The following is a 23690-nucleotide window of genomic DNA, read 5'->3' on the forward strand; positions in this document are numbered from 1 at the left end:
TTTGAAATGGTACCTTATTATTCCTTTAATCTGCATCTCTCTGATTACAAGAGAGTTGATCACGAAGCTCAAATGCAGTAGTTGTATGTTGAAAAGGAATGATTGCAACTTTAAGTTAAAGAGAGAAAATATTAGAAAAAGGAGAAATAAGAAGTACTAACTATAAATCTTTTGAACTGTCATGAGAAGAATAGGACGTAGCTTGCAATTTCAAAGCACAATAATGAAGGAATCCCACACTACTCAGTTTGAAATACAAAAGGATTCATTTACTTTTCCAAGGGACATTGCCTGAGTGGAATGTTGACTAATCATTTTGTTCCAGGAGAAGTTTATTTTCATCTGGAAAAATTATATTTTTTAAAAAGGTTTTCAGCTAAAGAAAGAGTGATACTATCATTACTTGCTTTGACTTCTGAATAGCAAGAGTATCATTTAGGAATTTTAATCACAGTTCTTAATGGTTGAAGAAATTGTTAGGATAAACTCAGTCTGGGAAATATAACACCAAGGCAAGATGGCAGCAAAGCATTAAATTAAGTAAGAAAATGGATGGGAAAACTTTTGAAATCTGTAAGATCACACACACATGGTTGCTTTGATCTAGAGCAGGGCCATTTGGGAATGGGAGTGAGAACATGATTTCTGGGCCCAGGGCTGCCCATCTCGTGACCCTGTGTGACTCACTTCTCTGGGTTCCCCTCTGCAAAATGGTGTTAATGGCACTTGCCATCCCGTTTCATGTTGCTCTGAGATGAAGTCATAACCTCAGCTGTCTTTCAGCGAAAAAGACCATGAGTTTTCTTTGAAAGGAAGGAAGAAATATTATGAGTGACCCACTAAGGATTTTATAGCCAGTGGTGTTGTCTGTAGTCACTAGACAAAACCTTTTGTTTTGTTTTGTTTTCAAATTAAGATTTTAGGTTGTTGTGCTCAAGGGATCCATCATGCTGCAGTGGTTCTGCACTCCTCAAGTCCCTTCCTCATTCCTTCCCTGGGCAGCCTTGTGTGTTCAGGGAGAGCTTCTAAAACAGCAGGCTGCCACTTCCCTGAAAGCGGGGTATATACAGATCCTCTGTCTATGTATACATACAAATTAGAAAGGCTTGTCTAAAGTGCTTTGAGCAAAATCAAAAACATCCTGCCCATCTATTCCATCAGCTTCTCCTGTTCACTCTCTGCTCGAGCTACTTTGTTTTACTTGTATGATGGTATGTAGGAAATGGTGACAGAGCACATAGTAAAGCTTGACAAAACTGTGTACCCCTTATTACTTCCTCTGGAATTTATGACAAAAGTTTTTGTTTTTCTATTTCTCTTCACTCTTTCCACCTCTTTTCCTGATTTTCTTTTCTTTTTTTTTCCCTTTTTTTCTGGCTTTCTCTAAAAGATTGCTAGTCCCTAAAGATTTTTCCATAATCTTGTTTTCTCATTCCTTCATGTTCCGACTAAGAAACGCAGTTGTGCCGAAGACGTCCACCAACAGCTATCTGCTCATGACTCCCAGACCCTATACCTAACTGCCTACGAAACATTGCCTGGATGTCCTGTAGATATCCCAGGTTCTCTATGTTCGAAATCTCATCCTATTTTCTCACTCACCTCCTTTTCTGACAGTTCCTATCTCAATGAACAGCACAACATTTATCCTTTCACCCAAACCAGAGAGCTGAGTGACAGGGCAGACCCTGCTAATTTACTACTGAGGAGCCCATGTCCCCATTATTCCTTGCTAAAGAAGCATAATTTTGTTCAGGTACTGGAGTTTAAGTCTTCACAGGCCCTTCTACATACCACGGTATACAGATTGGTCCAAGACAATTGGTTATTCCACTCTCCTTGCGAGTGATTGATTTAGGTATGGGCAAGGATGCACTGTAACTACTAAGATGTAAGGAACAGCTTCCTGGGAAAGAGACATGCCAGGAGAAATTATTGGTCTGGTTTTTGGTTGTGGTTTTGCAGGGATTTGATGACTCAGGCTGTGGCAACCACTGTGAGAGTACAAGCACGAGAGGAAAGTCAGGTCTTTGCAGTATAGAGCACAAAACGGAAAGCACCTGAACGCTTGATTATGCTGCTAAGACAGTGAATTAACCATATACTAAGGAAATATGTTCACATAAACAGACTGTAATAGAAATGTGCTTTTTAATAGCAACAAATGTCTCACTTTAAAAATTTTTTCAGACTTTGAAAAACCACATAGTGATCATCATCAAACTTTATTTTTGGTGACCTATCATCTGACAATTCAATTAGATCCTCCTTCAATTTTGATTTAAGGCAAATTATTGGGACAATTCAATTAGATCCTCCTTCAATTTTGATTTAAGGCCAATTATTGGAAACAACCAAAAGGGATTTATTTATTAGTCATTTACTTTTTAGTGAGAACAGCAATATTTAGAATCGTCCTTTTGTTTGGGGCCCAAGAGCCTTTGTTGTACCTCAGGAAATACACCACAGTCAGAGTAGGTTACATGGGAGCTATCCCTTTCTCTAGTCAAGTGGAAAAAGGGAATACTGAAGGAATTAGGAAACCCCTTTCCTGCCTGTCCCATTATGAACAGATCTCAGGCAGATCTCTTAGAAGAGAAGGAGCAAAAGGAAGTTGCGGATTTGAATACTGATTCCTCTAAAACTACGCTTAAACACATAGCCCTTGGAAAGCCTTTCTGTAACTCCCAGGACTATACAGAGGCCAGTTTGAAGACCTTTACCAAGAAGGGATGCTGGAGTAGTCAAGATGGGAGATGACAAAGAACCTGTTTCCTTAGTATATATTATATACATAATATAATCATAGACACACACACACACACACACACAGTGGAAAACTTGGGCTGAATCTTGTCTTTCTTGACAACAAATATATTTCATTTATGAAATCATAAATAACAACCAAAATTCTCCATGTATGGGGCATTTCTTTAAGAGAGGTAAATAACTGATATTTACCTTTTTGTATTTAACAATTATTTACTACATTTGTAACATATTTACAGTATTTTGAACAAATAGTGTTCTTCATTCTAATGAGTAATCAATCCACAGGAAAATTTTAAATACTTAAAGCTTTATGGCAATAGAATTAAAATTAAAATTTATGTGCATACTTTTTGTCACAGAAAAGAGTGAAAAATAAAGACTTTCAAACAAAAAAACTATTAGGACAATTCTGTGGGGAAATACAAATTCAAGAAAAAATAATGTAAATTTTTCTTTAAAGAATTATTTCTATATGTATTTTTAAAAATGTGTAATAGGGGGCATAAAATATCTATAATATTTAGCTACTACGGTATTCAGATTCCTCTGCAGACATTAAAAAAAAGTATTGAAACCATTTTATTTTAAAACATCAACTTGGCAATATTCTTTAAATGACATCCATGGCAAATTTTTGATGTCAATTAAAAAGTTTGTGAGAGGTTATATAGACTTAGAAGTAAAAATGTTTAGAGAATAGTACACTAAAATATTTAAGTATGCTAACATATCATATTATTATTTCTAAGCAGGAGAATTGTGTTAATGATACTGGGCAAGAAGAATAATTCATCCTTGAATTATTTTATACATAAAAAGTTTATGACCACAAGTAAATGTTATGAAGCTAGACCTCAGGCTTTGTTCCTCTCCTATTCACACACTTGTGTCTCTCGAACTCGGCAACCTTTCTTCCCTGACAGTTTTTCAAAACACTCTGTTGGCTAATGGGTCCATAGAGAGCTGGAAAGTCCCATATTAAGTAATTTAATTGAAACAAGAAGTCTGGTTCAGTTAGTAAGTCTTATGCACTCTGGCTTTTTCAAGTTAGCTACTATTGACAACCGATGCTGAAATCAGACAAATTGGAGGGCAAATTCAAGGCTTGTGACCAAAGAAAACAAACATAACCAGAGACAACCAAGAGACTTAAAACATGCCAATGGACATGGAGTCATGGAAAAAGTTTTTTAAAAAGTGTCAAAAACCTATTAAAAATGAATACCAATACCAAAAGCCATCCCATTTATGAGCCTATATTAGGCAGCATTTTTACTAATGATGTAAGCATTAATTGATTCATTCATTCATTCTACATGTTCCATGCACTTTCCAAGGGCTTGGGATACAAAGATGAATAAGACGCTGACTTTGTGCCAGGAATGAGATAAATAAACTAAAAGTGACATTAATCCTGGAAGTAGGAGTATAGTTAATTGGTTATTTGAGTAATCCACGAAAGAAAGGACGCGGGTCTGAACTAACAGGTAATAGGGATAGAATAGAAGGAAACAGGTTAGATATTGGGGCTTTTAACATGTTGAAGTGAATGAACGGATATGAGAATAAAGAATAGGTGGAAATCTAGTACCTGCTGGGGATGAGGCTGTGGCTGGCATTCGCCATGATAGAGGATATTTGAGGACGAGCTGGTCGGCAGGTAGCTGGTCTCTAGGCCCTCCCTAGAGGTGTCTGGTAGAAGATGGGCCTCAGAGGATGGATCTAAAGTGGGTTCCATTCAATAGGGGTAATAAGATCACTCGGGGGGTCAAATTAATAGGAGAAGTGGGCTGAGGATGGTACTCTGAGGACACAAGCTTTTCAAGGGAATGAGGAAAAGGAATGTAAAGAGGTGGCTGAGGAAGGGCAGGAAGAGTCAAGGCTGTAAGAAGTCAGATGAGGTAAAGGCTTAAAAGTGTTCGCTGGATTGATGGAGGTAAACTTGGCTGGAGGACTTTCAGGGACGTGCTTGGGGTGGGAACAAGATTGCAGTGGGGAAGACGTGAAGATAATGTGTCATGAATCATGTTTATTATGCTTTGAAATGTTGCTGATAAAGCATAATTCATCAAGCTTTCCAAATATTTAAGGATTCACTCCGAGTGAGGTAAATGGAATAACTAGAGAGGATAGAAATTACTTTCTGAACCACAACAGCAGTAACCCAAGTAGTATCACCCTGAAAAGCTAAACATGAGGCAAGTTCCAAGTGAATGCCTGGGTTGAAGTTCCCTATATTTTTTCTGAGATTTCCCTCGGTTTTCAAATAATTCATCTGTCAACTAACTAGTCCTAACTTACTAGTCCTCTCCAATGGGAAACTCCTTCAGAGTAGAGACCAAGTCTGTTTGGATTACCACCACATCCCTGAAACTTTGCCCAGGTCCCAGCACATAGTAGATGACTAATAAATATTTATTGATCAAATGAATGAATATCTAATATTTGAGAGAAATGACAAATGTTCTATTTCCTAGTATTCAAACAGGCAGAATGCAACTGATATTCGAGAAGGGGAAAGCCTGGGAGGTTAGGAATCATTACTTTGCCTTTTATTTGGGAAATAAAGCAAATTTAAGTGTAGCATTCATGCAACAAATATTTACTGAGCACACATGTGCTCGTGTTGTGTTCGGTGTCCATTCTGCTTTTTATAACTCTCTGTTCAGATCTTTCCTTGGGTCAGCCTAATTATAAGTAATGTAAATAAAAGGACGTCTACTAAACTTTTGAAGTATTTGTAGGGACTGTTTCTTGTTAACATCAAACAGAGCCAGTTATACCTTAAGCCAAACTTATCAAATATTTTCTAATATATTGTTTCCAAACTCAAGCTTGGCACATTTTTCCATCGAGCAAGTTGTATTAGCAATACCTATTATTTGTATTCAAAACAAATTCAACATAGAACACTTTTTCTTAAGTGGTCTTCAAACTTCATTATAAACAAGCCACACCTGGGAATTTGTTAAAAAATGCAGATCCTAGGATTACATACTGCAGGAATCCTGATGTCAGGATTTGGGCTGGAACCTGAGAAACAGCATTTTTAATAAGTGCTTCATATTCTGAAAAACACAGCCTAAATTATTTGTCTAAAATATAATCATCTGGGCTCTCGTCCACTGGGAAAGGCAAACTTCATTAATTGCATCTTCATTAATGAGGACCAGAGACTAATCTCTTCTTTCTTTGAGCAATTTCCCCATGTTTAGAGTAGAGGTCTTCTTTAATGGTTTGTGACAGGAAGATGTGAGGGAGATGATTTGCAAGGAATTGTGATGTGTGTTTCCACTTAGGATGCCTTTCTTCTCAAGCCTGTGAGATGCAGTTTCTGTTGCTCCATGGAAATCAGTGTTGGGAGAAGAGATCCCTGTACAGGGCCCAGGGCAGAGTTTGAACCAGGGACCTGGCCCACTGCCACTCAGATGGAGTGGAGAGAAGGTGGCAACTCATGTAGAAGCAGAGGCCTGCCCACAAACCAGATCATTTGATTCTCATGATCTGCCTGCCCCTCTCTCTACTTCGTGAAGTTCGGGTCTCTTTCAGGCAGCCCATGTTGAGTGGGTGCTTACAGAGTTGAAGAGATCTACAGCACGTATCTGTTATGAGGAAAGGGGCCATATAAGGAACTCGATGTATTTCCTATGAAGAAAATCATAGGTATTTAGCAAAGCACTCACAACTGTAGTCATAGGATGTTGAGAGAGCATAATCCCTGAGAGGTGCAGTCAAATATTTGAAAGGCTGTCACATGGAAGTCACAGTTCGGCCCCTCCTGGGCTACTCCAGAGCAGGCTAGGACCAAGGAACAGGCCAATGAACAGGTAGGCCAGGAAAAGTATTCTTACTCAATATACGGTTTTTTTTTCTTGTTTTTTGTTTGTTTGTTTGTTTGTTTGTTTTAAATAATAGCTATAGGTCTTTGAAAAGTGAATCGTATCTAGAATACGTAAATCCTTAGAGACAAAGCACAGATTAGTGGCTGCCAGAGGCTGGGAGTGGAGGGAGGAATGGGGAACAAGTCCTTAATGGATACAAGATTTCCTTTTGGGGTAATGAAAACGTTTTGGAACTAGACTGAGCTGGCGGTTGCAGAACTTTGTGAATGCACTAAATGCCACTGAATTATGCCCTTTAAAATGAATAGTTTTATGTTATGTGCATTTTGTCTCAATTTAAAAAACTAGCAGAGGAATTAATATAAAACAATTTTATAAACAAAGTTCAGTTTATAGTTAAAATCTAAATCAATAAAAATCAAATATTGTTCTCAAAAACAAAAGAAAAGTGTGTGGATTAATTCATAGTACTGTTAAGTCCTTCTTGGAGAAAAAAATACGTAAATAAAGGTTTTGTGATTATTCCTTAAGGATGTAGTAAAAGAGACATCTGCCTTGGGTGGAAAGTGGCACTATGTGTAGCATCCAAATTAACTTGCCTTTCTTTTAAAAAACTTAATCCTTTTATCTTTAAAATAATCATTTAATTTTGGCTACAAAAATGCTGCTTGTTATTTGTAGAAAATTTGGAGGATTCAAAAAATATTGAAGAGAAAGAAATAATTATCAGTGACTATATAATTTTCTAATACGTATGTGTGTTCCATGTACTTTATTCTTCTATTTAGGTTGTGTCCAGTTTTCAACTTGATAAGTACTATTGATATGAACATGTGTACGTTAATTGTGGAGTGTAGATCTATTAATATAGATCTCTAGAAATAACATTACTTTGTCACTAAGAGAACTTTGGACTCTAAGATTTGATGGGTTTGAGTATTTGTTTAAGAAATCAAGTGTTTTTGATCCAGGGACGGTGGATGAGGTTGCTGCTGCAGCCCCTGATTAGACTGAGAGAGATAACCAGCAGTTCAGAACTCCTGACCAGGCCAAGAAGCCAGCAGAAGAGACGGGGTGAAGCAAAAGCAGAGGAAAGAACACTGACCAGCTTTACATCTTCTCAGTTCACTATGTCGAACTGTTTTAATTGTAATTTTTGTTTGCGCTGGCCAATAATTTTTAAATATAATGAAATTTTTTGAAGACCCAGTTACTGTTTCAATGCAGGGAAATAGTGAGAAGCAAACATTATTTAGAGGAGGGTCTTCTCTAAGTGAACACAGGAGAAGAATTTGCTAGCAAAGAATAAAGGAAATACATGAATAGAGCATCAGTATGAAAACATCTATAAGTGTTTAAAAAAATAGTAATAAAGAGAAACTTTGACATTAAATGGGACAATAGACGTATATTAATATAAAATGTAAAAAGTGATTTTTCTGGGTAACTTAGCAATAGGCAAGTAGAATAATTCTGGAAGTTATGACTGAAATGTCCTCCTAATTTTACAACTATGAAGGCAGGCCCTTTTCCTCTTTTCACAATTAATTGCTGATCAATTTTGATCAGAGATTCTTAAAGTGTTGTTCCCTGACTAGCAGCATAAACATCACCTGGGAATTTATTAAAAATGCAAATTTTTGCCCCCTACTCCCACCCCTAGATCTACTGAATCGGAAACTCTGGGGTGGGTGCTTTTGGGCCCACTATCTGTACTTTAGTAAGCTTTCTAGATGATTCTTTTTTTTTCTTCTTTTTTTGGTATATGAGCTTTCTGTTACATAACTTATAGGCAGAGGGCTTTAATGATACAAATTTTAAATAATTGAATACAATTACTCTGCTCCTTGCTAGTTGCAATACATTTCTTACTTCTCTGACACATAGATTTATAAAGCAATGCAACATCTGAGCTCCCACTTGCTTTAAGCACTGTATAGAGAGATGTCTTCAGAATCATTCCATATAAAGTTTTCATGTAAAATACTCACACTCACATTTCACTTTGGTGATATAACTTGTTATAAATTTTTAAATTATTATTCGAAAACCTAAGGCCTTGATATTAGTAGAAATTTAATATACTTTATAATCCTGTGTTTCCCTGAAAATAAGACCTAGCTGGACCCTCAGCTCTAATGCGTATTTTGGAGCAAAAATTAATATAAAACCCGGTCTTACATTATACTATATTACATTACATTACATTATATTATATAAGACCCGGTCTTACATTATAGAAAAATAAGCCTGGGTCTTATATTAATTTTTGCTCCAAAAGATGCATTTAGAGCTGATTGTCCAGGTAGGTCTTATTTTCAGGGAAACACGGTCCCAGTTACTATCCCTAGGCTCTCCTTTAAAGTGCTCCACTGCAACATTTTCACCCAAATGTAAATTCATTCTTTCTCACCAAACACTTCTTGTGAACTTCCTATATGCCAGGCACTGTTGTAGACACCAGGAACTGGGGATACAGCAGACACAGTCCTGCTTTTCCAGGAGGTTACATTCTAGTGAGGGTACGTAAATAACAAACTAGCAAGTGATATAAAACTAAGATATTTTCAGATAGCAAGAAATATTATGAAGAACATAGAACAGGATGATGGTAGATAGAGTGATTTGGATAGGGGTATCATGAGATTCAATGATTATGGAGCACCTCTCTGAGGAGAGTGTACAACCTGAGAACTGAATAACAAGAAGGAGTGATACTCTGATTTCCGGGAAGAGGGAACAGCTAACATGGGAATGAACTGGGATGGGGACAAGTTGCCATGGTCTTAGGGTGGCTAGAGCTTAGGGAGCAACAGCGATAGTATCAAAGGAAAGGGATGAGGTGGATAGAGATCAGATGACGTATAGACTTACGGACTATGATAAAATGTTTGGACTTTATTGCATATTCAGTGGGAAGCCGGCACATGGTGTAAAGTAGCAAAATGATATGCTTTAATTAAATGTCTTAAAAACTTAGAATTCGTACTGCTCTGTGAAGAAAGTAGGTCTATTGGTGAGAATGCAAGTGGAAGACCATATAGGAGGCTATTGGAATAATCTCGATGACAAATAGTTGTGGTTTGGACTAGAGTCATAGTAGTGGAGAAGAAGGGGGAGGAAATGGCTTTAAGACATGTTTGGGGACTAAAAACAACATGACATATATTCCATTAGATGTGGGAGTGAACCAAAGCTTTGGAAATAAGAAAAACTAGGAAAAGAGGAGGTATGGGGCAGAAATAAAAAAATTGATGTTAAGTGTGATGTCTTTTAGATATCCAAGTGGAAAAGATAATATGAGTCAAAAGGTGAGAGGTGAGAGTAAAATGTACACATTGGGGGAGAGACGATGTTTAAAGCCGGGGCATGGATGAGCATATTTAGACAGATACTAGAGAAGAGCAATTGCTAAGAAAACAGCTCAGGGGCACTCCAGCCTTGAAAAGTCATGCAGAGAAGGAGGGTCAGCAAAGAAAATTAAGAAGCAGCAGCCAGAGGTAAATAAGATAAATGGGGAAGGACTGGTGTCACATAAGTCAAGAGAAGCAGGTATTTCAAGGAAGCAGTGATCAACTCTTTGGAATGCTATTGAGATTAAGTAGGTGATGAGAAAAAAAGGGCCTATAGATTTGGTAATATGGAGACTACTGTCAATTTAATGAGAGCAATTTCAATGGAAATGTTTCAAAAGGAAGCCACATTCAATAATGAGGAGAGAATGGGGGGTGAGGAACCCTAACTACAGGCAACATTTTGGGGGGACTGCTGTGCATGAGTACATAGGAAGGAGATGGTAGTTGGAATGGGAGTGGGGCGTGCAGATTGTGAGTTTACAGGAGGTTGTGGATAGTGTCAGTGTAACTGATGTGTAATGGTGCCATTAAGCTTATTCTTCAATGAAACAACAGATGATCCCAGCGAATCCTATAAATCCTTGACACATATCAAATTCTCAGAAGTCTGGTCAATTGAATATTAACTTTTCCTCCACTCAGTTTTGATGATTCATTAAATGATTTTTATTAAAGAGCCCTATTAGATCAACTTCTTTCTGCCTCACTTTCCCCTCTCCATAACTTAAAATATTCATCTCTGTTACTTCACCCTTTTAATGAGATCAAAATACGTTAGAATTAGATAATATCACAGAAGTGCTTTAAGTTTCTTGGAGGTACTCTATATCAGCAAGGCTTTTATTATTTTTCCTCATTTACTCATTTCCTTTCTCTCTCTGGGAGGGCACTTCTGGGATTATATGAGGTTGGAATTTATGAGTTAAACAACACAAATACTTAACAACACTAGTACTAGCACTTAAAGAAAAAAGGATAGGGGTCATTGCAAAATATTGTAAATTTTGGAACTAACAATTTTGTTTTGTGGGTTTTCTTCCTGAGGCTGTGTTCCAGAGAGGGAAATAAAGGGTAAAACTCATTAGTGCATCATTATCTTTTGTCTGAAGGAAACAATGTGTGGTTTCTGGGCAGCCCACTTGGTGTTTGCATTGGTCCTGGATGTATTTCAAACCAACTATATTGTTTGAACAATCCCCCCTCTTAAACAAGAAAAGAACCACCACTAAACCACAGAGTTGATGCTAAATTACTAGGTGATGACTCTTCTGGCTCCTAAAGGTTTCTAGATCTCAGTCACTGAAATCATGGATCTTTCTTCTAATAAGAAAGATCTAAGCCTTTATGGTAGACCTCCCATGCAGTCTCCCCCACTCCTACCCCCAGTATGCTCCATGGACTTCTGAGAAGTTTGGTTTGGAATCAAGGTCATTGAGTTCTCTCCAACCCTGACTCTTAATAGCAAGTGTTTAGAAACTGCAAAGCATTCCCAGGTCAAATCTGCAAATTCACAATTATCAGCAACTGCATAATCAATTAATCTGTTTGATAATGAAAATCTAATGTTTTCTCTGTATCCAAATGAGGCATTAAAATGAGTATCAGTAACTTTACTATTATTCTGTTATTCCCTAAGCTTACTTACCTTCTTTGGGAATCTCATTAGACTTTTTTTTTGAATGGTAGTATCAGAAGAGCATCTAAGAGAAAGACTTCAAAATACATTTGGGGTCATCTGGGAAGAAAATGCCTTTCAGAGGGATGTCCGTTAAGTATAGCACTATACACCGTGTCCCCTACCTAACCTACTAACTTTCACAAACCGAAGTCCTCTCTACCATCAATCTAAGGCACTTCGGAGATGCCAAGATAGAAAAGGTCATACCTTACAAAGCAGTAGGTTTTACCATTGATGTTATTTCTATTCACTTTCACAGTAAGAACAAAATTTCAGAATTCCTGCAAATCATGCCTGTTAAACTCCTTTCATGTGAGCCAAAGAATTGGTTTTCACATATCTAAAGATGTCAGATTTTCTCAATTAATTCAGGCTGTAATTGACCTGCTTGTGCTTTGCAAAGGAATATACATTCTTGGAAGGGCAAGGGAATAGAGAGATGCTGGTGCAGAGGCAAAACCTGAAGTTTTGAAATATTTAAGAGATAATAATCTCTTAAATTCTACCATCAGTTGGAAAGACAGGACTAATTAAGTCATTTGTAAAAAGTAAAATCAATAATTTTCTTGCTAAATGTATTTGCTTTTTTGGGCAAAAATTCTGAACAAAAAATATACCCTTAGTTTATACTATGTGGAGAGAAATGTCTTTTCCCTTTCTTTCTCACTTTTTAACTATTAATTCTCCCCATGTCTGAAGGGCAAAGTTGACAATTGAAACCTAAGAATTTTTGGATTTGCCATCTAGATGAATTCAAAAGAAAAGGTAACTCCATTAGAAAATTATGTTTTGATCAAAGAACTAAATCTCATTCAGAAACATCCACCTCAGGAAAAGAAACATCCTTCTGTGTGGCAACAAATGGGTGATCCTGCCCCCAAATTTGTGCTTTTGGTCAAAAGAGGCTTTGGGTAAAAGTTGCATGCATGGCTTGGCACTACTGAGCACCACTACTTGGAAAACAAAATCTCTCAAAGTACAGACTGTCTTTCCGAAAGACAGCATGTTTTTATTTCTCGATGAATTTATTTCTTGACAGCATGCCAGTTAATTATAAAGACCAGTGTTCTTGTGGGTTTTCAGAGTGCAATAAATTGTTCTTTCAATGGTGTGTTGCTTTTTCAAGTTCCCTGAGTTTTAGAGAGAAACAAAGCTGATTGTCAACTTCAAGAGATAATAGTCTTGGTGGAAGCCAAATTTTAGGGATTGAATCATTTAAAATGTATTAGGCTGAAAGCTCCTAACTATGTGAAGGAATCTGACAGTGGATTCTTTTAAAAAGCAGATATTTTTGGAAGTTGAAGAATCACCCCTTAAGTTTTCCAAATGCATGTTTCACATAATAGTTTCAGGAAAACCAAAGGTTAGTTATACGTATAGAGCCATTTGCTCATATACTGAATGTGCTTGGATTGGGGATATCATTGTAATTAGTATTTTTTTTCTCTTCCTGTCCATAATAATGGCTCTTTGCTAGCATCACTGTTTGGACTGATTCTTCCATAATAACTGTCTTCTAGCTTCTTCATTATTTCTTTCCCCTCCTTTTCTCTCTTAGTTACAATCTGTATTTTCTCATGCTTATTTTTTTCTGGTAACAGGACCCAGCTTTTATGACCATCATTTTCCAAAAATAAAATTGCTTTATTCTAATTGGTAAACTAATCATATTAAATTTCTATATCTATTTTTGAACTCTAGGTCAAGGTAAACTGGATATTAGTACATATGGTATTCACTTAACACATATTTTTAAAATCTGATTCCATATTTGGATAAGAGATTAAGATTCTTCCTCTATCTTTTTCTTATAGTCTCCTGAAATTAATCCTAGGTGTTTGTCTAGTATGTTCTAGGAACAGAAAGACACAATTCTTGTTTTCAATAATATAGTCAATTTATTTCCATTTTTCACAAAATAAATTTAAAGCAAAATGAATAATACTTAAAAATGGTGTATGAAAAGATCAGAACCTTTTCAGAACTTTTCAGAAGTTTCCCACTTATAAAAGCCAGTTCAAACTCACCTACTTTAGAAAACATTTTGTGTGTGTGTGTGTGTATCCCAAGCTCATGGTTCTTCCTCCTTTTTTTTTTTTTTTTTTTTTTGTGAGTGGAGGGCACCTTGTCATTATTTTTGCATTTTCCTTAGGCTCAATTTCCTCAATTTTCCTTAGGCTCAACTCCTCTCTGAGAGTAGGAGTTATGGGGTGGCCAGTTAGGTCAGTTGATTAGAGTGTGGTGCTAATAATGCCAAGGTTGCCGGTTCAATTCAATCCCCTTATGGGCCACTATGAGTTGTGCCCTCTTTAAAAAAAAAAAAAAAAGAGTAGGAGTTATGTCTTAGAGTTGGGAAGTTGGGCTAGGCCCTTACGATCCTCTTGTCCATTCTCCTTCAAACACAGGAATCCAAGCTACAGAATACAGTAGGTCAAATACCCACCTTGAACCTGACTGTCTATTTTCACAAAACAGTGACAGCTGGATGAAACTCTGGGGCAGTGTGGAGAATAGACTCTGCTTGCAGATAGGCTGAAGTTTCATGAGAGATTGTAAAGTCATTGAGAGCAGTAATTATCTTTTTACATTTATATTTATCTTAAAAGAAACTTTTTGGTATAATATTTTGTATTAGTGGACACAAAGATTTTTTTTTTTGGCCAAGTTTATCTTCAAACCAACAGTCTGGTTCAGTAACCTCTCATATTTTTGGGAAAGCAGAAAAGGTAGAATAAAATACCAAAATAAACTCTTAATATAACTGTATTTCACGTAAAATTTGCTTTTGACTCCACTAAATTCCATCTTTGAGTCCCCTATTCTCTTCTAGTTCCTCTGCTCTAAGTTACAAAGGCTTCACATCTTCTTGTTCTGTCTAGTGAGTGATGGGGAAAGCTTATAAACGTCCACACATGAAGACATTTGTATGCTCTTGCCTGTGGTTTCTTATTTTTTATATACTTTAAACATGAATCAGGAAAAGTCAGTAAGTATCCCCAAAGAAGCACAAATGGTGGAATATCATGTATTAATAACATGTTAAATTATCTGTTCATATTAGGGAGCTTTCCTCAGGTCTCTTTTATTGTGCTTAAAATGGCCAACTCTTTCTATGTGTAAGGCCCCCAATATTAAATATATATTGGGGTGCACATATGTGATTTTTTTTGGTAATGTGTGTTTTTAAATATAATTTTAAACCTAAAACAATAATTGAAATGTCTCAGAAATTCTTGAAGCAGAGAGAGAGATTGAGAAAGTGTTGAAACTAAAATAAAAGAGTAAATATAGAGCATAGACTCTTAGAACCTTTGCCAGGGAAAGTCATGAATAAGTCTCTGGCCAAAGTCTTGCCTTGATCACAGTGAATTCAGCTTCTGGCACATTCAATACGCTGTCGAATGCTTTATCTTGGTAAAGTGGCTTTGGAACAGCCACTGGTAATCAAGAGGGAGGGTAGAGGTTTAATGGTAAATACAATTTTACTACCTTTCTGTCAACATCTAGTGTCGACATGGAGCAGGAGCCACTAATAATGAAAATTTACAGTACAGTTTTGAAATGAATCCAGAGAAATCCAGAGGTCTAAGGACCTCCAAAGTCAACCTTGTCAGGAGTTCTCATCAAAAGGCACCTCTGCACTATCAGTTGCCTTTTATAGGAATGTTTGTCCTTGCCCCTGAGAAAACAATAACTTACACCTTTGTAACTTCTAGTAATTTATGTTACAATTTTTTCTGGTGTTTGCTAAGACCAAAACCTGTTTGGTCAGATACAGTACATTGCAACTTCATTCTTCTATTTCACTCTATTGTTTGGAGCACCTTTCCAGGAGGAAACACTCCATCTACATAGAAACTGTATATATATATATATATATATATATATGTATATGTATATGTATATGTATATGTATATGTATATGTATATGTATATGTATATGTATATGTATATACATATACATATACATATACATATATATATATAGTTTCTATGTAGATGGAGTGTATATATATGGTTTATATCCTTGAGCTGTTTAAAAGGTCAAGGGGCCACAAGGAAAGAAACAAAATGAACAATTAAAATGAAAGATTTTCCATAGCCATCCCTGAAATGTTTCTACCCATCCCTGTCCCTTAGCCCAACAGGCATGTATTACAATCAGTTTCTGATCATTATTCTAGTAGAGTTTCTCAACCTCGGCACTGTTGATATTTTGGACTTGGATAATTATATATATATATATATATATACTGGGGGGGGGGATTGCCCTGTATATTGTAGGATGTTTAGGAGCATCCCCAGTAGCAGCCCTTCTTTCCCCCTCAGATGTGACACCAAATATGTTCCCCAGACATTTCCAAATTTTCTTTGGGGAGAGATTTAACAACAAATCTACAAAACCTCCATAATAGTACATAAACACAGCTCTCATTATTCTGGGGACCCTCATCATAATTCATTAAATGTGTTGTGAGAATGTATTTAACCAGTAACTTATTGATAATCCTGTAGATTTTTTTCTCTGTATTATTTGCAGTTATATGCAGGGTGGCAATGAAAAATCTTACACATGAGTTATTTACACATGTGTAATTTCACCTTTAATGTAAATTCTTAATATAAATTTCTAGGTCAAAGGCTATGTGTATTTCATAATTTTAATAGGTATTTCTAAATAGCCCTCTTTAGAGGTCAGATCAATTTATATTCTCAGTAACTATATATTCCTGCCAACAAAGTGTGTTATTAACACTTGGATTTTTGCCAATCTCAAAGGTTAAAAATGGTGTCTCATTATGCTTTTAATTTTCATCCCCCCATTAAGAGAAAGGTTAAGAAATTTTTCATTTGTTTAAATATATTTTTGTATCCCTTTTTATGAAATGTCTGTTTATATCTTTTGCTCATTTTATTTAATTTTTAGAAGCTCTTTATAGAGTATACCCTTTGTCTGTGATAAGTATAAGTGTTGCAATTATTTTTTTATCCAGTTGATTATCTTTTGATTTGTTTATGGGACAGAATAGGAAGTTTGGAAAAATGACTCAGGTAATGGATATTTAGGAAGTATTATGGTGGCATTTTGCCTAAGTAAGGAATTACAGGTTATACAATAAATGGTGCGGGGACAACTGAAAAGTCATCTGTAAAATATGGAGTTGAGTCCATGGCTCACATTGTACCAGTATAAATTCACCATGGATCTCAGATTTAACTAAAAGGGAAATGTATCAGAAAAAGTCACAGAAAGAGTACTTTTTAAAAATCTAAGTGTGGCAAAGGCCTTTTCAAGGGTGACACAAAACAAAAAAGCCATACTAGGTTGAAATATGTTTACTTTTTGATGACCTTTCTTTTGCACTCTTTTTTCCTACCGTGATTTTCTGAACTAGTTCCAAGATCAAAATAGACATATCAGCAGGGCCTCAGCCTCTTCAGCACAAGCCCAAAGTGACCTTATGAAGAAGTGGCTGAAGCAATGGCAGTGAACAGCTATGCCAGGAGCAGCTCAGAGTTGTGGAGAGCCCGTGGGTTTCGCAGTCAGGCAGGTCTGCTTCTTGCCTTGTGTCACAGCTACTAAGAGACTCTCTGACCTTGGACAGTTCACACCACTGCTCTGAGTCTCAGTTTTCTCCACTTTCTCAGGAACCTCAGCTAAGTCAGACGTGATAAGGGATATGAAACAGCTAGTGGGCAGAAGTGACTGGTACTCACTCCCTTACTGTCCCTTCTCCCTGGAACGCTGAATTCTGTACAAACCTCCTCTTGTTTCCAATACCATCTCCAATTACACACTTATCAGGCAGGAAATGTCATGATTTCTTCTTACCGTAAGGTTGCTTAGCTGCACCTTCGTGCTGAGGTTAGGGGTGGTGTTGCTGGTAGGACTGTGGTTCCTTGTTGTCTCTCTGGAGTCCTTCCTTTGGAGAGATGAGCAGCAACCCCCAAGTATGGTTCTTAAGGTTGTCCTGGCTCTCAGCCTGGGATCAGGAGGGAATTTTCTAGAATGAAGGGCCCAGGCAAGGGCCTTGCCTAAAACCTGTAATCCTCCTGTACTCCTTTTCTATTGCTGTCATAGCAAATTACCACAAATTTAGTGGCTAAATCAACACAAAGTTATTATCTCACAGTTCTGTAGAAGTCTGACATGGCCTCAGTGGGGTGGCATCAAGGTGTCCTCAGGGCTGTGTTCCTTTCTGGAGGCTCTCGGAGGGAATCCGTTTCCTTTCTGGCTTCTAAAGGCTACTCACATTCGTTGGCTCAGGGCTCCCTTTCTCCATCTTGGAAGCCAGCAATGGTGTATCTCTCTGACCATTATTTTGTACTCACACCTCCCTCTGACCACAGCCAAGAGAGGTTTGCCTTTAAGGACTCATGTATTTATATTGGGCTCACCTAAATTATCCAAGATACTCTCCCCATCTCACGAGCCTTAGCTTAATCACCACTGCAAAACCCTTTTTGCCCTTAGGTGAACATATTCACAAGTTCGGGGTTAGGATTTAGAAAGCCTTGGGAGGACATTAAGTTACTACCATGCCTCTCTAATGATGATTCCAGGATCCAGGTGGTGGGCAAATCAGCCTGGAGACACGAGGAGCCATATTTTATGATAGTGTCATCACAATGAATACATTGGATGGATGGTTTGGGATGATTACTTTATCAAAATGAAGGCCCTTCTTATAATCAGCACATGAGTTTAATATGCTGGTTTCTGCAGAAATCAAAGCAAATCAGTCTTCTCTCTGCCTGTATCACTAATCCAGCAAGCATCTAAATCCATGTCCTCCCGGCTTGTTCAGCCGTCCAGGCAAGCCATCCAGAGGGCCCTGGCTGCAGCTGCTCGCACGATCATCAATGCCGTAGCCTGGATCGGGTTACTCAGGCCTTCTTCTCTAACTTGGCTCTCTCCCAAGGCGTACTTTGATTTAAATATTCTATTACTGATCTACCAGGCACTCTCTGACCCCTATCTGTCTTTGAGGCAATTCCAAATCTCTGTGCTTACATGGAAGTGCCTTTAAGAGCATCTAATGGACAGATGCACATTGTTCTTTCACTGCTTAAAAAAAAAATAAAAAAATTCTGAGCTCCAGTGAAAGTTTCTCAATATGGACACGCAGCAGAGAAGAAAAAAAAAAAAAAAAGGATGCGATGTTGCCAGGTTAAAAATTGCCTTTTCAAGCTGCTTTCCTGGGCATATGAAGTGATGCCTGAGTGCACTGGCTGGAGAGAAACTTGAGCCCCCAGGATGGGGTCAGTTATCTTGTTACCTTTTAACCCCGTTAGCTGATGTTCCACTAGCTAAGCAATACTTACTAATAGCAATCCTCAAAGCTCAGACTAGTGAGATGGAGAGATGGTTGAGAAGTCAAGGAGGGGAAGCAGAAGGGGACCTGGTGAACAGGAAACAGTAATTAAGCCCACTTTGAGGATAGGGTCCGTCTTCCTGATACTTATTTGTACCCATGTCAGGTTAATTAATCTTGTTTTAAGTGTGTTGACATTTTCTTCTGCTTGTCTCAGTAGCCCAGATATAAAATGTCATTAAGTTTTATTAAAGAAAGGGAAATTTAGTCTTGATAGGTTTAGCAAAATGCACAGTTGTTTATCTTCATCTATCACTCTCTATTTGTAACTTGAAACCATTTACAGGTCTCACAGAGAATCTTTAAAATAATACTACATAAAGATAATTAGAGCAATTTTATATCATGAAAGAAGATTAATATTAATTTAGTGTCTTTGCTTTTGGACCAAATTCTTAGGGTATACTGAGATTTTAAGAAAATGCCTTGTTTAGGACAACCAAAGAGAACAAGGTAGAACATCAAAATAGTTCATAATGACTTTTCTCCTGTTGAAAGTAGAAAGTGTTCTGAAGGTGTGCGTTGGTGGGCGAGGAGAGAGAAAAGGAAGGAAGGTGTAACAGAGGAAGAAGAGGGGAAGGAATGCAGATCACCAAATTGTCATTTATTTAATGCCTATTGTACAGCTGGAATAAAATGTTCATAATCTCTCATCCTAACCACAGTCACACAAACGGGTGATACTCTCATCCCTGCCTCATAGATAAGCAAACTGAGGCTTCAATGATTTGTCCAACATCACAAACCTACCAATATGAGGAGACAAAAGACAAATCCAAAAGTGTCTGAATTGGAAGTCTTTGCATATTCCGCCATGAAATACGTAAAATTACCATAATCACCCTTGGATTTTATTTGTTTGTTTATTTATTTATTTATTTATTTATTTATTTATTTATTTATTTATTTATTTTTATTTCTTAGCACCAGAGGAATATAAAATTATAGAATGAAAAAAAGTTAATGTAGAAAAGTCAAAAAATAGTTTTCAGAGAGATACAGAAAATTTAGGCACTAGCTAATATAACACTTACAATAGCTAATCTGTGATGCTAGATGCCTGATGTGGTGCTAACATCTTTATACAACATCTCATTTTTGTCCCTATGGGGAACCTTCTGAAGTACAGCAAGCTTCTTATTCCTTTGTTATATTCGAGGAAACAGAGGCTCACAGAAGTTTGACTCTATTGAAATATCTGAATACCAAATTTTACTCAGAGGGCTACAATTGAGATTTCTTATGGAATTTTGAAATTTCTGAGACTGGATTTTACTGGGTGAATTTAGTGAAGTAGGCCCTCAATAATACCGGGGGTGCCAAAAAAATGTATACACATGACTAGCATTCATCATTTGTTAGCAGTATATATTGAGTATTACAATTTTAATACAATTTTTTCCTGTCTTAAAATGTGTATACATTTTTTTTGGCACCCTTTGTATTTGTTAAATGAGTACTTTCTAAACCCTAAATGACCATGATTCTCAACAGCCACTCACTCTTTCCTTTATTCACCTGTCTGCAATCCCTAACATACATTGTTGGCCACAAGGAGAAAAGTTGCATCTGAATTGAAAAGGAAATATTTTAGGAGTGGAATGCATTGTGTACTCGGGATAAATTTAAGAGCCCCAAACGACAACATCAAATTAATTAAATGAATTAATTAAGCAGTTCGTGCCAAACCCATTCGCAGTTCGTTCAGTGAGTTGCTAAGCCAAGTATGAGTTGAAAAAATGTCTCCCTGGCCCCCTCCATGCATGTCCTCAGTTCCAGCATTACCCAGGGGCTTGGCAAGGAAATAATAAACAGCGGCCCGCTTGGGTTTTATGACTTTCTAGCCTTAGAACAACACTTTCTATCCAAGTAGAGCTTGGATTTAGCATCAAGCCTTGCCAAAGCTGCATCAGGGAGAGCTATTTAACCTGAATTGTTTCCCATCTCTGTCTCCTACATCCCAGTGAAAGGGCACTTGGGGCTTTCTTAAAGGCAGCAATTAATGAACATCTGTGTTTAGCAGCCAAAGTTGCCCTAAGGTGAAACAGGAATATAACTGTTTGGATTCGGTTTCCTTTATTACCTGGCCACTTCTGATGATGACAGGAAACTTTTAGCCTTAGTCCAGTAGGTGTGTGAGAGTGTTGAGGAAAATTTTCTTTTTTGTCAACTTTCTGGTAAGGTGAGAGAAGTCAAATGGATGGTTTCTTACAAAGTTGTGTTCCAGTGATGTCACAGTAATCTGTTTTGTGCTTTCTGGATTGACTCGTTAGACTTCTGTTTTTAAAAATTTCCAGTGACTCTGTTTTTCCTTACGAAGTTTGTTAAACTGACAATTACATATATCAAAGAATTTAGGAAATGACAAGGCATTTAATGTCAGAACCAGAAGGAACATAGAAAAGTGACAACTCATTTAACAAATTAGCAGATCCCTCCCATAATGTTGTTCTCATGGCCCCAGCTAAAGAACCATCTCCAAGAAATAACTTTCCATCCGACTAATCTATGTGGGCTACTGCTCTACAGCAAGCTAGTACAAAAATCTGCCGACATACCTATTGTACAAAATAGTCGGTAAATGAATATATTAGATGAAAAGAAAAGAAAACAGAAACAACTTAAATCTGTGCAAACCTCTGCTAATCAGTAAACTCCAGGATGATCAGAAAGCCCTACAAATATATATTTAATAATAAATATATATTTAATAATTTAGGAAAATGGTAATGGAATGAGTTCTATATTAGTTCTATAAATTTCCCTAAGCTCTCAGAGTAGGTGCTTTGGTGATGCTTTTCCTAATTGACGTCAGTGTATCATTAATCCCTCTTAGCCTTGTCTTTTCCAGGTTTATTTGCACACACTCTAAGATACTACTGCAATGCTAAAAGCAATTTGAAAGCAAACAGAGGCAGCCCTTACAATCACTACCCAAAGACTTTGACAAGCTATTCTTAGGGCACAGGTTGTCCCGAAATGCTAGTTCATGTTTCAATGCCAAGGTTCTAGTTTTAAATACTAATTCACCATTTGATAACCTTATCCGGCCCCAGGTTTCTCAAGAAAAAGGAGAATCTTGTTTCCTAAAATATAAACTTCTGAATGCTAGAGTTCTGGAATAATAGAGTTATGTGACCAGATAAATAACAATAAGCAGGGTTAACATAGCTATAGAGCCTCCTTTTCTGGAAGACATATGTGACTAATGTGATATGTGAGTCTCTAAAAGAGAGTTATCGTGTGCAGGAGTTCATGAGTTCTCAGATAATGGAAACTTCAGAGAAGTATCTCCCCGGGCTGGTGTTACATGCAAAGGGACATACTTTGGGACCTTCCAGACAAGATGATTTCTAAGACTCTTTTCTGCTTTAAATTCTCTGATAACCTTTATTTCACATGAAAAAACCAAGCTATTCTCCTGATATTTCCTATGTAACTAGCTCTCAACATTCCTTCCTAAAATATATGATACCTTCATGAGTATAAGGATCAGAAGGAGCACATGTGGCTTCCCTGGGGTAAAAAAAAAAGGTATCTTGACATTGTAGTGCATAAAAAAAACATAAAATTCAAGGCGAACGTTACACACAATTTTAGATGATGGCTATCATCACTTATGACTCTGATGTGGAATAACACCAAGTGAAATGACTCTTTTAAAAAAATGTAAACATCAATGGTACATAAGGCAAGCAATGATAAGCTCTATGGGGGCCGCTATCACCAAAAAGTTCAGAGATTGTTTCGACAATAGTCATGTCTAAAAGACTCCAAGTTGAATGCTGTTCTTTCTGTCGTATTTTTCCTTGAATATAAACAATAAAAATTAGGCCTCACAATTTGAGAGAATCATTCATTTTTGTCTTGTAATCATTTGCAAGTGAACAATAATGCAAAGTGAACAAATAAACCGAATGGAAAAACACAATGCTTTCTAGAGATAACTTTTGCTGTAGTAAAGAAATTTCAGGGCAAAAACAGACAATCCTATAAACTTTGAAATGATGACAGACATCTAGGAGCCTGTGTTATTAAGGGCTTAATTTTATTCTATTAAGTCTTCAATCAGATTTGGTGACAAATAATTGGGATGATTGAACTTATTACCAAGAAACTCATAAAATTAGGAAACTCCCTTAACCAAGAAAGACTCATTTAGAAGCTCCCTTTTGGATTCCCATAAGAAGAAGAAATATTCTCAGTCATATAGTGATATTTTTCCCCCTCTTCTGGCACAAACTGATATTTTTCTTATCATGTTCTCTCAGCTGTCTCCATCTCTATTTATAAAGTTTCTTTCTTTACCTTATCCTGTTGGAGTACCTCAAACAAATTGATAATATAATTAAAATATTGATTTTTCTGGAAGATAACTTAATAGGCAAAAGGCAATATAGTTAAAGCTAGACTGTAAGGCAATATAGTTAAAGCTAGCTCTGAAATTAAACATGATCAGAGCTGCATGCCAGCCCTGGGAAACATGTCCGTCTCAAATCAGGGTTTATAGTTGCTGTAATTTTAATTAGATTTATATGTAATAGTATTTTATCATTTACCACAGCATTCTTATTCCTTTCTTTCGAAAAGAAAAACCTCCCAAACAAAGGAAATAAAGGCACAGAATGACATAGTTGGTGTCTCGTGATGTGACAAGGCCACTTCT

General features: G+C 36.9%; 1 protein-coding gene across 3 annotated transcripts in view; it reads right to left on the bottom strand.

The window, feature by feature from the left end:
- Positions 1-23690, bottom strand: part of GREM2 (gremlin 2, DAN family BMP antagonist) — a 107347-nt gene that overhangs the window by 8944 nt on the left and 74713 nt on the right. Inside the window, exon 1 of one of the 3 annotated variants that reach the window (XM_074316785.1) lies at positions 17482-17615. The exons of the other annotated variants lie outside the window; for them this stretch is intronic. The gene's annotated coding sequence lies outside the window, so the exon portion shown is untranslated. Of the gene's footprint in view, positions 1-17481; positions 17616-23690 lie in introns of those variants that run through there. 3 annotated transcript variants of the gene reach the window in all.

The sequence above is a fragment of the Rhinolophus sinicus genome, linkage group LG12, assembly GCF_036562045.2.
Source record: "Rhinolophus sinicus isolate RSC01 linkage group LG12, ASM3656204v1, whole genome shotgun sequence".
Classification (NCBI taxonomy): domain Eukaryota; kingdom Metazoa; phylum Chordata; class Mammalia; order Chiroptera; family Rhinolophidae; genus Rhinolophus; species Rhinolophus sinicus.